Genomic DNA, 211 nt, shown 5'->3' on the forward strand with positions numbered 1-211 from the left:
GCAGGCCGCCCTCTCCAGCCTCGGCGCCTCGCCTGCGGAAACCCGCTCAGCGCACTAACCGTCCTCCCGGCGCCGCCTCGCCCCCGGCGGCTCCTGACGCGCACGCGGCTGCGCAGGCCACGTGCCCCGACGCTCAAAGCGCGCGGGAGCGTCCACAGCGGCGTAGCGCGTGCTGCGCAGGCGCGAGGAGCGAGGCGTTGCAGCCACCATC

The sequence above is a fragment of the Miniopterus natalensis genome, chromosome 13 (genome assembly GCF_054644295.1).
Source record: "Miniopterus natalensis isolate mMinNat1 chromosome 13, mMinNat1.hap1, whole genome shotgun sequence".
Taxonomy (NCBI): domain Eukaryota; kingdom Metazoa; phylum Chordata; class Mammalia; order Chiroptera; family Miniopteridae; genus Miniopterus; species Miniopterus natalensis.